At 35.2% G+C, this 15074-nt stretch overlaps 1 pseudogene; it reads right to left on the minus strand.

Moving 5' to 3' along the window:
* Positions 1-11924, minus strand: LOC122144401 (annotated as a pseudogene).
* Between the last annotated feature and the right edge of the window lie 3150 nt (positions 11925-15074).

Genomic DNA, 15074 nt, shown 5'->3' on the forward strand with positions numbered 1-15074 from the left:
TTACAGCGCCTGTTTAGAAAAACAAGTTACAACACGTCAAGAGTAGATACACCCAGTATAGTGATTTGACGAGAAGATATGCCAATGGAAAGATGATTCTGGAGGTACGCGTCCAATCATGTAGCTGTTGCTCATTAATGAATCTGATATTTTTTTGCTCGACTGAACGTTTCCCTCCAGAGTCTCGTGCCTTCGGTGGGTTGGAGGCTCAGTGGAGAGGCTCGCGGCGGGATTGTCCGCGTCGTGCGGTTTGTTGTGGGAGCTCTGGGACAGGCTCTACATCTATGCCATCATGAAAAACGACGTCCGTAGGCCATACCTGGGTTTGCGTCCTAGGAAGCTGGAAGCTTGGGTAGGAAGGAGCTTGGTAGGAAGAGAATAGCCATAATGGACCACAAACAACAGTGATAAAAAAATTATATTAATTTAGATTAAAAAGTATCTACATTGAACGTCACAGTAAAAAGTGCCGTTTCACACCCATTTGATTTTGTTGTTCAAAAACCAAAACACTGGAAAAGCCAAAATCAATTAATATGGGTTTTTTCTTCAAACCATTGCAATAATTTGTTTTACATTTTAATTTGCTTTTACATTTTTAAAACAAATTAAATCTAAATTGTTCTAATTTGGTTATTGTTTTATTTTATTATGTGTTATTATTTTAATATTTACCAAGGTAACAGTTTTGTTAGGCTAATTTTAATAAGTTGTTTTTTAATTGAATTAACCTATTTATAAATGAATAATAATATTTAAAAAAATATATATAATATGTTATTTATGAATTAATAATTTTATGGTTTTCAAAATCTCAGCAGTTGTTTTAATTTTTTTATAATAAAAAAAATCTATATTATTTATTAATTAATTAATCTTATTGTTTTTAAAAATATTTTGACAGAACTATGGTTAACAATGTAAATTTTTGTTAGGCCCATGGAATGTATGGTTGCATTTAAATTTGATAGATAAAATTATCCAAATATGTATTTATAATATATTATTTATGAATTAATAATTTTATTGCTCTCAAAATCTCTGTTTATTTTATCATTAACATTAAGTTGTTTTATTTTGTCAATAAATTATAATTCAAATGTCTGTAGTTATATGTTTTTTATTTATTGTTGTTGTATTTGACAGAAGCTATGGTTTACTATGAAAACTTTTGTTTTGAATTTGGTGTTGCCTTAAAATACCATAGGGGGCGCTGTGTAGCTTAAAAGTGAATATTCAGTCTTGGTCATATTACCAGAGCAAAATCTCACATATACAATCTCTGATGAGTCCGTGACTCTGACCTTTCCTTTCTGAAGTTTTTTCATCTCTTCCACTGTAGTGAAGTAGTTCACGGCAGCATAGTCAAATGACCGACAGGAAAACAAAGAGGAAACTGGCCCCAAAGGTAAATCTTCCACCGCCTTCACATAAGACACCTGAGGCATTTGATGCTGAGGACGCCTGTTATTATGGTAGACATGGTCAACACGGTTTGTGATTCCTGTAAGAAGGCAGTTTCATGGAAAACAGACATGACATGTAAAGAAGGATTTTATGTTTCCATATATTGCATCTCACACAAGAGTCCACAGCATGGACGGTCCCCAATTGGGCGTGGAAGGCAATTACATTCGAGTAAATAGAAATTTTTTTAATTAGTCACTGTTTTTCCAAATGTTTTCACACACATCCGTTTGCAACACTTCCTCTTTAGCCCTTCTTAAGAAAACATACAGGAAGACACACATTACGTGGACTACTTCTTCTATTCTAATCGTGACTCTCTCTGGGGCTTGTGACTCTGATGTCATCGACGTGTGTGAAAAGAGCAACTTCCTGGCTTGGTTTCTAAACAGCCTGCTGGTCTGACTATTAAAGGTATTTTTGGAGCTAATTTAATTCTGTTCTCTCTATACCGGTTTGTACTTGTTTCCTGGAGAGCGTAATAACCAGAGAGAACAAAGGTAAATAGACACAGCTCCCTGTTACCAGACCCACGCTGAGGTGATCTTACAGAAAACTTTCTGTCCAGGTCTAAGGTTAGATCTGACAAGTTAATAGAACAAATAACTAGAATTCGATTTCTAAACGTTATTTTTAAGATTCTAAAATTAGGATGTTTTCTTCGGGAGTTTTACCTATAGAGACACACGGGCCGGTACGGCTCTCCCTGTTCAAAAGGAAAAAAAAAAAAAGAAAATCCAGAGGGGTACACCCAGAGAGCATGACCATTAGCATTGTGGGAAAGTATGTCTGCAGCATGAAGAAGAATATGTGTCTCCTGAGGATGAGTTTATTGTAACGCCTGTGTAACCAGCCTGATAGAACAGAGAGTATGGACATTTACAACAGAACTAAAATGAAAAAAGTAAGAACAAAATGAACCCTTATCATAAATGAAAAAGAAGAAAAGGATCATTCTCAGGATATGTGTTTGCCCTTACAGTTTGATATATTTACAGCATAATGAACTTAGACATATCCATGTCATACATGTTAGATGATATTATTTAAAAGAACGTAAAGGGATAGTTTCACCCCAAAAATGAAAATTCTTTCATTAATGCTCACCCTCATGTCATTCCAAGACCTTGTTGTTCCTCTTCAGAACACAAATTAAGAAATTTTTTTTTGATGAAATCCGAGAGCTTTCTTGACCCTGTTTAAGGCCCAGAAAGTAGTAAGGACATCGTTAAAACAGTCCATTTAACCTCAGTTGTTCAAACTTATTTTATGAAGCTACTTTGTGTGCCCAGAAAACAAAATAATGACTTTAATTCAATAATAATGATGTCAACTAAAACCTTTCTGGGCATTGAAGTTGTGTTGCTGTCTATGCAGAGATCTGAAAGCTCTGGGATTTCATCAAAATAGCTAATTTTGTGTTCTGAAAGTCTTATTACGGGTTTGAACAACATGAGGGTGCACAATTTTAAATTTTTGTTGAACTATTCCTTTAAATACAGAAATAATAATGCATAAAATAATATTTATTAAATATTTATTTAGCTTAAATTTAATTGTAATAGTTTAAGAATAAATAAATAAAATTTAAGTATTCAGTGAAATTTCTTAAATGTTAACTTTATTATGCATTTTTTTATGAAATATGTTGACCCTAAAGAAATACAATTTAAGTCTTCAGTGAAATTTCTTAAATGTTAACTTTATTTATTCATATTTTTTTTTGTTTTTACAAAATATTTGACATTAGCCCCCTTTCACACAGTAATTACCAGTATAAATTGGCATAAAATTACTGGAAGTACTTTACCGGTAAATACAAAAATTTACTGTTCACACAGGCAACGCGGGTTACGTTTCTGTCTTTTTACCGAACCGGTAAAGCACCATTCCCACATCCATTTCAAATACTGATTCTGTGACTATCATTAACAAGAAATGAACTCTTTAACGGTTGCCCTTCCGGTGTTTGTGTTTGTAAATATTGAGGGGTATATGCGGTCAGTGTTTTTGTTGATGTTTTCCATTTTTGTGTCAAACGTTCACTGAATTCATGCAGTGCTTTTTTTTCAGAGACATCATATTAGGCCCTGTCCCAAATCGCACCCTAAACCCTAGTGGACTTCCTCTGAGTTCACACTTTCGTGACGTAATGGCCGCTTTGGTAGGGCATCAAGGGTGCATAACTGCTCTGCAAAGGGGGCGCTCATAAGCACCCTTCTGAAAGCTAAAATGACGAATGGGCAACCTACGGTCTCGTGGAATTAATAGACACGTGCACGCAGCAGGGCCATTGTAAATCCGCAAGACTGCAAGTGTACATGAAGTGTGCCATTTGGGACAGGGCCTTACACGACTTCAAACTGATCTCACAGCATGGGGTAAATGCGTCATCTGCGTCAGAATGTTATGATTGGCCCAGAATAGATGTCTTACGTCAGCCCAAGAAATCAAGGGAAAGAAAAACACTGCATATATCCAAACATTTCAGCCAAGAATGCTGGGAAATCTCATTCTATGGACTCTCTGTTGGTTCACTGTAATGAAGCACATGGTGGTACGCGTAATAAAAGGCATGCAGAAGGAAGTGAAGCACACATACCGGCTGCTGCTGTAGAAGGCTAGCCCGAAGGAAGGGTGGAATTCTTCAATAAAAAACTGCGAGAGTGCAATCTCGTCAGTCCTTAATGAATCGTTCCCATTCTTCCAATAGAGCATGAGGTCGTTCTCATTGTATGCGTCTTCAAGAGAGCAAAAAATAAAACGTGGGAAGGGAGTGGGGAGGTGTGAGACAGCAAACTCTCTTTGAAGATACATGGGCAGCACTCCTCATAGGAGCAGAACACAGAGCATGCAAAACCACTCTGTCCTCTCTCCTCTGAAGCTGAAGCCCATGTAATTCTGTGTTGTCATGGGTGAAAGAGACAGACATATGCCCCCAGCAACTTTGAACCAGTTCTTCTGTGCAATTATTTTATATCTGCAACAATAAAGCCTGCATGAATCAGATTAAATATGACTGTTGACTGTTGATAGTTATTGGTGAAAACTACCAAAATTAAAAAAAGGTTATATGATACACCACTAGCATGCCTGAAACATATAAAACTTTTTACTATTAGTATATTAGACTATTTTTCTGCCCAAAAATTTAATATTTATGTCATCATAATCACGTAAAATGTTATTTTGTCAATTTCACACATTAGGGTTAATTTTACACTGCTCTTTTGACATATAATGAAAGAATATATTGACTGACTAGTAAAAAAATAAAAAACAATCTGTATACTAGTATTATTGTATGTTAATATTATTTGAATTAGCGTTTGCTTTAATATATTCAGTTTTTTTAGCTTAAGTTTTACCATTTTATGTTGTGTGCTTTTATTAGTTTTTTAAAAAATATTTATTTCTATATAGGATTAATAAATTTTTATTTCAGTTTTAGTCATTTTTGTTACTTTAACTTCAACTTTTAATTTATATTAGTTATGTGCCAAGACAACATTTCGCATTTTTGTTTACATTTTTATTTACAAGTTTACAAAAAATAATTGTTACTGACCCCAAACTTTCAAACATTTGTGTATTTTCATTGTACAAGCTGTGAACATCCTGCTAAATTTCTTCTTTTGTGTTCCACAGAAGAAATGAAGATGAGTAAAAGATGACAGAATTAGTTATTTTTGGGTGAACTATCCCTTAAACACAACATGCTACATTTAGGATATGTTTACAGGTATACTTGGAGCATAGTGCTTTGACTAATTATTTCCTTGTTCTCAGTTGATAGTGCTTATGTTGAGTGTACATTGCACACACAGACGGTCATACTCACAACCCCTCTCCAGCTCTAGAAGAGCAGTTCTCTGTGTGTCTAGAGGGAACCTGCTGAAGTCCATAGAGCAGAGCGCCGTTACTGTGATTCTGTAATTCACAATTCAGGACAGCCTCACTTACAGTTACATCACTTACAGTTAGACTGAAAAAGCCCCTTTAAAATTAAGATGTGATATTGTGCTTAGCAAAACATCAAATCAAGGAAACAATTCAGATGAATTGAAATGAAAACTGATCCTGTGCATGAACTGGCTCAGGCACACCTGATCATGCACACAAGCCTACACTTGCCGTGCACGCTGCTAATTCTTTGAAAAAAATATTGTCTAACTATAGTTAAGAAGTATTTAAACGCAAACAAGTAAAAAAAAAGGGGTTTTGTTTCACACACCTAATTAAAACCTGTATGACTTTTTCCCATGGAAAGCTGAATAAAATATAAATATTAAATAAATAACTTAAACTAAACAAAATGTTTTTTGTGATGATGAGTTGGTTGAATTATTATTGATGAAGTGTGTGATATTTCAGTCTGTTCCTTACAAAAAGTTACTGTATGACTTCAGAAGACTGTTGTTTTCCTCTCCACTTGTGGGTATGGAAAAAACCTAAGGGAAAATTCTTCAAAACATCAAATTTCTTTCTTCTGAAGAAAGTAAGTCATACAGTTTTGGAACGGCATGAGGCTAAGTAAATGATGACAGAATTTTTAGGTTTGGGTGAACTGTCCTTTCTTGACAAACTTAACTTCAAAGTAAAGAGATGAAAATATCTTGTTTCCTTTCCTGTGAAATCTTGAAACACAGCAAAATGCCTCAGGAAATTGCTAGTTTCACAGCTCTTGTAAAAACATCTGGTTTCCAGGAAAAGTGGCTTCATGCGGTACCTGACGCTGTAGAGAATTGTTTCCATCTGGATAGACTCTGAGCATGATGTTTTCCATGGTGGTGTCATGAATGAAAAAGAACGCTTGAGTGAACAAAGAAGACGTCTGGCACCCAGATCTTTTTCACCAGTCGAGCGTCAAACGTTCGGCTTTTGTTATTGCTGGAGGGGAAGCCATTCTGTCGTCCTGCCAGTAATGCCCCTAAGGTATAGGGTCATGGTAAAGTCCTATACCCACAAAACACATGAAAAAGATTTTGTCAGTTTGCTTAAGCCACTCTTTCATACTTTAAAAGTCACTGTGTATATATGATTATAACATTTGTTTTCACTACATAATTCTCATACTTCAATTTATGTTATTAGTAACAGGATTAGGAAAAATAAAATAAAATAAAAAATAATATAAAAATAAATGAATGACACTTGAGTACATAAAGATATGTATGTCGAATGAACATGTCGATGGATTTAACATGCTTTTCTGCACACATTCATAGTCTCTGTTGTTTTAACCTTTGCCCTTTGGCTCAGTCGTGAATCCAATCTGTTTAAATGGTAGAGGATTTAAGCTTGATGTATGACTAGCACTGGGAGTTGAGGCTGTGCAGATCTCACTGACAGGTCAAAGGTTAAAAGTTATTTATAAAAGAGCAGACACTTACCATATTGACCTCTGAAAATGCTGTCAATGCTCTCCACCTGCACATCGATGCCCACTGGAATAGCTGAACCTGGACTCGATGTCACAGATTTGGGGGAAGAGCACACATAAAATAAAAAAAACCCAGAAATAAATCTATTTAATATCTCAGTTGTTTCTCTTAGTCAGTATAATATACATATATTATACAGTGCTACAAGTGCAGTCTGATTCACGTCACAAGCTCTTATGAGCTAGTTTTTTTAGTGAATCAAAAACATACACAACCAGTGAAGTCTGATTTCCAATCAAAATGCCTTCTCTGATTCCCGTCCTTCATAGTGAATAATTTATGATTCAGTTGGAATAAAAAAAAAAAAAAACAGTGAAGTGCCATACAGCCCATTATGGTGACCCATACTCAGAATTCGTGCTCTGCATTTAACCCATCCAAAGTGCACACACACACACCGTGAACACACACCCGGAGCAGTGGGCAGCCATTTATGCTGCAGTGCTGGGGAGCAGGTGGGTTCGGTGCCTTGCTCAAGGGCACCTAAGTCGTGGTATTGGCGGCCCGAGACTCAAACCCACAACCTTAGGGTTAGGAGTCAAACTCTCTAACCACTAGGCCACGACTTCCCCAGTATCTCAATTAATCTGACTCATTTACCTAACTGTGAGTCATTAATTTGTCATGTCCTACTCCTGGAAAGACTTATTTAAGGCTGGAAAGACCTAAATCAGTGTAGCTATGGGCTTGTTCAAAGATACTAATTATGAGTTTTGTCAGTAGTATTTTTTTAATTAAGCATGTTACCACATATCCTTGTTCTTTGTTGTTTTTTATCTATTATTGAAATTATCCCACATTTCTGTTTTCCAAATATTTCTTCCTCTAATTCAAAGAATTATCAATGTAACCTTGAAGAAACAATATAGCCCAAACCCTTAAATTGTAGCCTGTCTATGTAATGCTAAACTATCAAACTCTCAAATCACCAACTATTTACTTCTGAGATCCATCAGTGGAAGCAGTAATCAAATCAAATGAGTAAATATTTGTGAGAGAAGGACTATGTAATTGGCATTGTCATAACAGAATGACTTGAAAAACATACGTTTAACAATCAAAGTTGTGTCTATCTGCATTAAGCACTCTGCTGTGAACCTTCTTGTGGGAGCTGTTTTTCTTCATGGGAATTGTACATAACTTCAGTCTCTCAAGTCACAGCTGCGTCACGTCAAACAAACACACGGAGACCAGTAGTATCTCTCTAAGTAGAGCAGATGAATTTAAAGTGTCTGATTCTTACCCATTACTGAATCATCTCTGCATCTAAAAATCTGATTTTTTACCACAGAACCACAGAGTTCATAGCTAAAAACTGCGAATTATTTTTTCAGAATACAAAACTAAACTCTCTATTACTATAATATTTTAAAAATCGTGTAAAAATACATTTAATTGACTATCATTGTCTAACATGAAGAAATTACATATAAAGTGTCAGTTTAGTAAAATAGTTGTCTCATGACTGCATCATCAACCACATAAAATCTGAAAAGCGATGTTAAGCTTCCTACAAACAGAGACTTAACTCAGTGCACATGACTCGGTGTGATTATCAGCCTCTCACTGTTTTCAGAGAACCACCAGCACAAATGATGTTCCCCTAATCTGGACTGAAATAAAACTCAATCTCAGTGTTCACATGTAGGTATTAGCAGACAAAATAACAAAAAACTACTATGGTACTATTTTTCAGATATATACCATGTTATTTTTTAAACGGAGTGTCTATTTACCGCTGATCTATAATATAATATATATAATTTTAAATCACATCAGAAAAGCATTTATTTTCAAAAAGTTAAAAATAAAAAATCATGTAGGGTTAGGGATGGCTTTATTGTCCCAATAAGGTGGCATCCATTTAATAATTTGAATTAAAATTAAAATTTACACTCAATAAGTTATTATTGCATTCTGTTTTATAATGTACTAAAATACTGATGCGCAGATAATTGCCACTATTTGCAATAAGTAGTATAAATAGCAGAAAATCCTGCAATTTTAACATACTGTAAATAGAATCTAGCTATTTGCACTTAGTGTAAATAGCATATCACTAAAAAATGCTGCTATTTGCACGTAGTATAAATAGCATCCATGGCTATTTGCACATAGGGTAAATAGCATCTAATTGCTATTTACACAGAGTAAATAGCATCGATTGCTATTTGCACTTAGTGTAAATATCCTCTATAGCTATTTAGGCCTACACTGCAAATAGCCATTGCCTTTTTTAAAGCACCTTGGAATATCATTTAGTACAATGCTAAACAGTAGGCATATATAGATAGTTTGTCAAATAATCTGGACATGAACATATCAAATTACTGCATGATATATGAGATCATATGAACATATACCTTTCTTACAGAGTTGTTGCTTCACAAATACATTCACCTAAATGGATCTAAAATCGCAGTTAGAACAGGAAGTCTCAGACAATAAGATTATTTGATTGAAAAAAAAAACAAAAAAACAGCATACCATTCTATGTTCTTATTTTAAAAACAGCAACCTTTGGCTAGCCTGTAAGATTTAGCTACGTTCTCAGGCTTTCTGAGAGAGCCACTGGGATTATAATGCAGATTACTGTGCAGAAAACACAGCTGTCCTCTGTGTATTGTCTGCTTGGCACTACTACCAATCTGGGTCAGAGTGTTTTATTTTTTTTTCAGATTTTGGACACATCGCATATGACTTTCTAACCTACATTTTTGACAATCTCAGCAGCAGAGTCACATTCTGGTCATTTGGCCCATGGTGACTTTTAAAGCTCTTGATCTTGAGTTCAGCCAGTGTAACAGAACACAGTGCTTAACTCCGTTCTGTGAGTTATCTCAATGGACACTATACTAGGAAATAACAGCAGCAAGTATGGGTGATATCTCTATCAGCACAGCATGTTTCATACAAAGTAATCAGTTTAAAAAGCATGTGGAAACGTATATGTATAACATAATTTAAAAGGAAAGATCTATATATTTACATAGATTTTCATCTAACGTTTATGGTAATTTCCTGCTGCTTACGTAATAGTGTGTGATTTCCATCAAAAATGCATCACGATTCCCATCAGCAGATTTTTGGGTAATCACCTCATTGTTTCTCTTTTTTCCCCTCTCTCTATCTCCTGAAATGATCCCGGCTGTCCTCGTAGTGCCTCTCTGGGCTGTATCAGTGCTGTTGTTGTATGTCACATCATGTATTCGTGCATTCCCAGGCAATTTCATTCAAATCAACCATCAAGAAACCAAATGATGCTTAGTATGAATGCAACAAGCATGGTATTTTGAGAATACACATATTTTTACTGACTTTGCAAGACTGAAAGTAATTCGTAACTGGGGGGGGGCTTTTGAATGGAAAGATTCCCTCACCTCCAAAACCAGGCCTCATGGCGAAATCATGATCTTCAATATTCGCAACAGCTGCTCTGATTTAATCAGCAGAGATTTGGTGCTGTCAGACTTCTTAGTTTTAAAGTCTATTCGTCTGTTTGAAAAGAGACAAATGGAGATTTTTTTCAAAACAATGTAACAGGCATAAGCAATAACATACACAAAGTTAAGTTTGGCTTAAAAACAAACGAAGCTTTTTAGAAAATTTGGAAGAAAGGGTTGTTAAGAGAAATTAAATTAATTTAAGTATGCAGCAGTTTTTAGTAATACTTTACTTAAAGCCTTTATATATTTTTATATGCATTTAAACATGCATTATAAATATCTTTAGAACGCATTACACATGAAGTATTAAACAGTTTACTATGACAACTCATTTAATGCACAACAACAGATATATCTCTCCTGAGACACTTTTGCATGTTTTTATTATTCTAATCAAAAGCCAGCAACTACAATCAAACTCTAACTAAATTTGCCTCTTATTAAATTTTTTTTTACAAAAACAATCATTTCCAGGTGCCATTTCTGTACTAAATGAGTCCCACTGACTTGCTTATACAATTAATAGGATAAACATTCACATTATTTGGTAGATTTAACTCTGTTTAGTGTCTTTAACCTTTTAAGCATCATATTTCATGGACTGTAAGTTTCTCTTAGACTGTAAGTCAGTATTTTAATGTTTTGTTTTGTTGTATTATGTTAACACTTATATTGGCCACGTCAAACTCAATAGTTCAACCCCAATATACTATTGAAATAATGTAGCACTTTAAGACTAAGTTTAGTCTTTAAGACTAAGACTAAGTTTTTTTAATTTCTTAAATTAAATTAAAGGTTATATACATATATATACATATATATATATATATATATATATATAGTAATAAAATATAGTAATAAAAAATCTGTAAAAATAGGGCACAATGTACTGTATTAATATGAAGAAATTTTCTGTACTGAAATTTTCTGTATTCATTAAATTAATAAAAACAAATATTTTTTTATTTTTTTTTATTTATCCAATTAAAAAAAAAAAAATTCTGAAACCCTGTGCCTAAAATGGCAGTGTTACCGGAAAATGACCTCCCTCGTGATCAGATATAAAAGGGCTTTTGATATAAAAGGTGGTTTTTTTGTTGTTGATGTTTTTTTTGTTGATCTAACTTACCCAGCTCAAACATGCTTCCTTTGTCCACAATTAATTATACCTTCAAACACAAACAATCCAACAACCCCAAAGTGCAGGTCAAAACACAGTGCAGAGCTTCAAATAAACCCTAACACATCAATCCACAGGGGCCGAGACCACAATAAATAAGACCAAGAATGTAAACAGGCTGACACAGGTATTTCAATTAAACAGAACGGAGCTGATTGATTATATACAAAGCCAAGTTCCAACTACCAGAGCATTGTGCAAATGGATTTAGGAGCAGGCAAAAGCATCCTCACCCTCCATGTTTGTGCTGTGTGTTTTTTCGCCCAGGTAGACGTCCTTGTGCCGGCGCTGGTTTTGCGTGTTGCTTCCTTTGAACAGCGGCGACGGGCCACAGCCAGGCCAGGCACATGAGCCTCAGTACAGAGAGAGCAAAGTTCATGGCCGAGTCCTGAGCTCCAGGATCTGATGCAGGTAGAAATAGAGATATGGTGTGGTATCAGTCTAACTCTCTGGAGTTCCTTACCCAGCATCCTTTCCTTCTCGTAGTGCCCGCCCATTCCTACACAAGGGCCCTTATATCCACACCGGGGCAGCAGAAGTTTACATAGTCCCATTTGAAATCCTTTGAGCTCCGCTTTTGTACATGTGTGTTAGTGTGTATATGGCTGGCGGTCTGCGATTCCCACCCTGCCTAAAAGCCTGTCTGCTCTTCTGACCACGTTGCTCTCCTGCAATCCCCCTCCCTCCGATTAAAACCAAATATCAATTTATTTCTATAATGACAAAGGAATGACGTTAATTCCTCTCTAATCTTCTTACATGCAGCTGCTGAAATCTTTCAGTAACCTATAAACTCCACGGGGAAGGGGAAGGGGAGGTGCATCACAAACCAAAAACTAACTCTAGCATCAGGTTAGCTAAAAAAGGCAACTAGCTCTCTGTTTTTTTAGGATCATACCCAATAAATTTTTTACTTCAAAATCAAAACACATTGCTGAGACAGACAGCTTGACCAACTGACTGTTTCTCTGACAGAAGAAATCAGGCTCAGAAAATCACCATCCGGCTAATCTGTCAGATCTTTAACTCGCTTCATAGAGGTTACAGTCATGGAGAACATCAAGAGATGATGGAGAGATGAAAATTGAAACAAAGCGGGATAGGGCTGGAAAGATGCTTTTGATGATGCTGCTAAACAGTCTGTGTGTTTTTTTCACTTAAAATTATTAAATATAAATATTATTAAATATAAATATACTATTTCTTATTGTATAATATATAATATAAATTATAAGTAAATATAAAATTATATGCACAATAAATGTCAGAATTTCTCTCTGTTTAAATTATCATCATTTAAAAAAATTTAGCAATTCATATTTCTGATGGATTTTGATATTTTTAAATTGAAAGTCTGGTGAAAGTCTTGGTTTGGGACAAAAACAAAATAAACACATGATAAAAAAAAGTATCCAATAGTTTAAATGACAAAAGCGGGGGACGTTTTTTAAATCTATTAGTTCTAATAAAAGTGGTTTATTGGGGTATGAGAAAGAGGAATAGACGAGAGACAGTCACAATCAATAATAAAACTGCAGCCCAGTAGAAGAGTAATCCTAGAGCAGTAACATGCTCCTGTAATCCAGGATTAGCGTCTGATTGAGGGCACAGAAGAGCGCTGGCGTCTAAGAGAGACATGGCACGTGCCTCAATGCATCTAGACTAGAGGAAGCTGCTCTTTTACACTGAACCTGGATCATCCTTCCCTATTCAGATCATTAATTATTATAAGAAGGATAAAAAAGCTGTTCCACAATCACAGCAAAAGTGTAATTTCCACAATCACACTTCATCTTTGTTTATCAACTCAATTTCATTAACATCCTCTTGTGGCCAAATACTGTATGACAGGAGAGCTAATACTGTTGTGATCACAAAATTTGGAAGTACTGTAGATGATATGGCTATCAATATTCTGGTATTTGAAAAAGTGGAAATATACTTTTAGAACTGTTTATTAACTACTTTGATCTACAAACTGTGAACATGAATGTAATTTCAAGGACTTTATTTTTCTGTCTCTACTAGTCTAAAACATAAAAAAACAACAACTGTATATCAAACTGTATATCTAAAATACATCTACTTATATTTTTACAGCGTGATGTGGTGTGATTACTTAAGTCTCAAAACCATACAAAAAATGAATGAGAGAAAAAAGAAGAAAGAAATATACACATAGGATGGCTTGAAGGTGAGTAAATCATGTTTGTTTGTTTTTTTCATTTTTGGGCGAACTGTCCCTTTAAAGATTAAAAGAGCTGCTTTATCTAAACCCACCAGAAAAATAAATACAGGCGCATCTCAATAAATTAGAATGTCGTGGAAAAGTTCATTTATTTCAGTAATTCAACTCAAACTGTGAAACTCGTGTATTAAATAAATTCAGTGCACACAGACTGAAGTAGTTTAAGTCTTTGGTTCTTTAAATTGTGATGACTTTGGGTTTTTGTTAAATGTGAGCCAAAATCATCACAGTTAAAAGAACCAAAGACTTAAACTACTTCAGTCTGTGTGCATTGAATTTATTTAATACACGAGTTTCACAATTTGAGTTGAATTATTGAAATAAATGAACTTTTCCACGACATTCTAATCTATTGAGATGCACCTGTATTTGAATCTGCTCAAAGGCAAAATATATAAGACCACTGTTGTCAGATTTGACAAATGTGCGTTACATTTGTTGAAACGTAATGGTGGAGATTTTGGTCTTTCCCATTGAAGTAGCCTACTGTAACAAAGTTTAAAGCTCAGTGACCCCCAGCACCCCCCAGTTAAAATATGTTCCCGCAGCTATGCCTCCGTGGGACTCGAGGTGTTACTCCACTCCCACGGCTCTCAGCCCCTCCCCACTCGTCACAAGTACATAAAAACTTTATTTGCATATCTGGAAAACCCTGTGGAAAACAGCTGCTCTGGGACGTGGTCAAGTGAATGGAATTTCTCCAAGTAAAACTTGACTTGAGAAAGTCTAATCAGAAAGTTTAAAGTAGTTTTAAAAGCTAGAAGTTTGAATGTTTTAAAGCCATACAGTTTATCAGAAAAATAGATAGATTTGTCATTAGTTGCGAAATGACATTGCAAACAGTCATTCCTAAAGATTGGATATGAAAACCAAATCACATTTGTGTTCAGTGTGATTAAAGCCAATTGGAATGTATTTACTGAACTGCCACTGCTGGCAGAATTGAAGCATCACTACCATGTCATCAGACACACTGACCACACTTCTGCTGCACTGCAGGCACTTGATCAGCTCAGACAAGTAAAGCACTTCCTCACATCTCAAATCTATGCATTTGGCAAACCTGTAAGGTTGGTATGACAACTTGCACCTGTCAAAGTCTGTAAATACCACAAGTTTAAAGTCTGTAAATACCACAAGTTTAAACTTCTAAGCATTTTACATCTGACAAATGGAGATGAGTCTGGAATGTCAAACAGAAAATTGTATTGGGCCATCTGTAGGGCTTCGTTCAGGAAGGAAACAACTGTTTCTGATGTCATAAGAACCTTTACTAACCATCAGGGTTA

This window comes from Cyprinus carpio, unplaced genomic scaffold (assembly GCF_018340385.1).
Source record: "Cyprinus carpio isolate SPL01 unplaced genomic scaffold, ASM1834038v1 S000006658, whole genome shotgun sequence".
Taxonomy (NCBI): Eukaryota; Metazoa; Chordata; class Actinopteri; order Cypriniformes; family Cyprinidae; genus Cyprinus; species Cyprinus carpio.